This window comes from Mandrillus leucophaeus, unplaced genomic scaffold (genome assembly GCF_000951045.1).
Source record: "Mandrillus leucophaeus isolate KB7577 unplaced genomic scaffold, Mleu.le_1.0 Scaffold536, whole genome shotgun sequence".
NCBI lineage: Eukaryota > Metazoa > Chordata > Mammalia > Primates > Cercopithecidae > Mandrillus > Mandrillus leucophaeus.
The window spans coordinates 378,852-380,490 of NW_012105764.1; the positions used below are offsets into that span (position 1 = coordinate 378,852).

General features: G+C 55.5%; 1 protein-coding gene across 2 annotated transcripts in view; it reads left to right on the forward strand.

Moving 5' to 3' along the window:
- Position 1: 1 nt before the first annotated feature.
- SPRY2 (sprouty homolog 2 (Drosophila)) overlaps positions 2 to 1,639 on the forward strand; it is a 10,028-nt gene continuing 8,390 nt past the window's right edge. Inside the window, exon 1 of one of the 2 annotated variants that reach the window (XM_011997291.1) lies at positions 2 to 393. The gene's annotated coding sequence lies outside the window, so the exon portion shown is untranslated. Of the gene's footprint in view, positions 394 to 902; positions 1,156 to 1,639 lie in introns of those variants that run through there. The other variant, XM_011997294.1, reaches the window with a different exon arrangement.

Genomic DNA, 1,639 nt, shown 5'->3' on the forward strand with positions numbered 1-1,639 from the left:
AGCCTCGGCTACGACGCGGCTGCGGCCGCACCACTTGGCGATCTGGCTTTAGGTTCTTCGTAAGGCCGTTTTCTTTTCCCATTCGCTCATCTGCCAGGAAAAGGGACTTGCCGTTGGCGCTTCGGCCTCTTGTTCATTGAGAAAAAAGAGGAAATACTCCGCGTGCGCTTCTAGAAGGGGGGTCGTCTCCAGCCCCGCACCCCAGAGTGTACATCAGCGGGGAATTTGGCTCCGAATTCTCCTCCTTTTTTCTCCCGCCGATTGCTCGGAAGTTGGACTGAAGCAGAGGTTGGAAAGAAAGGGAAAAAAGTTTGCATCGAGATTGGATTTATTTGCACATCGCAGAAAGAAGAGAATCCAAGGGAGAGGGGTTGGTGCAAAGCCGCGATCACGGTGAGGCACGTTTGGCTCTTCCCCTCCTGGCGCCGTGGCCGGCGCGTTGTGGGCAACATGGAGTAGGTGCAGCCGGACCAGGAGTTGGGTCCGTCTCTCCCCGAGCCTCCCCTTCTCAAATCCCGCAGGGTCTTCGCGAGGATCCGGGGCGCTCCCCGCGAACCTGTCTTGCCCGGGGCTCGGGCTCGGCCTGCCTCTGCGGGGACTTCTGTATGCACCCGGTGCAGTGTCCCCGGCAGGCGACCCCGCGCGCCCGCGCTCTAGGGGGTTGGGACAGAGGACAGCTCGCAGCCTGCTCACAGCCGTGCACTGGCCGCGAATTCGGCGCTGAGAGCGAGAGAGGGAGAGAAAGACACTTTGTATTTTCCAGGTCGCCTTTGCAGGCGCCCGCATTTCTAACCTGTTCCTCCTCTTGGTGGAAGGCAAAGTCCGGAGAGAGGCTGTCCCTAGGCGGGGCGCTGGTGGGGCTGGGGGACACGGGTTGCTCGCCTCGGGGGCAGGAGACCCCCAGGGTGAGAAAAAGGCAGGGTGCCGGGTGGAGGGAGTCCCCGCCTCTGCTCCGTGTGGACAGTCTAGCCCGGAGCGGGTGGGAGCGTCGCCCTGCCTGGCGCCGGGTCTCTGCGGTTCGGAAGTGCAGCTCTCTCTCTTTTCCGTTCTTCGTGGTCAGCCTAGGTCACACTTATTTTATTTTTGGAAGCTCAGGCTGACCCAGCGCAGGAAGAAAGTCATCAAGCGGTCGCGATCATTTTCCATTACCTGAAAGTAGGTGGCAAAAGAGGCAGTTTTTTATTTCCTTTTGTTGTTGTTGTTGCTGTGTTTTAATTTGGAGTCTTGTGTGTTTTTTACAAAGCAGTTTCTGTGTCCGTTTGCCCCACCCTAGAGCTGAAGTTCTTTTCCCCTAATCCTCAGTCTGATCACACACTGTTCTTAATGGGGGTTTCAAAGCACTTTCAAAGGGGAGGGGGGACTGGGAAAGAGAAGAGGGGCGGAGGTGGGGAGTCCAGCTTCGAAGAAGGAGGCCAGGGATCGGATCGGCAGAAATCACTTAAAAAATAAAATAAAAAAGGCCCCTTTTCTTTCAAAGATGCTACTTTGACTGCAAGCAAATCTGCACCAAAAGTTTACAGCTCCGGGGGCTGGGTTCTGCGCGCCCGGAGAGAGCAGTGGGGCCCTGGAAAATGCCCTTTTTTAAAAAAAAGCAATTTTTCTTTCACTTTAAGAAATATGATATATATATATTTTATAT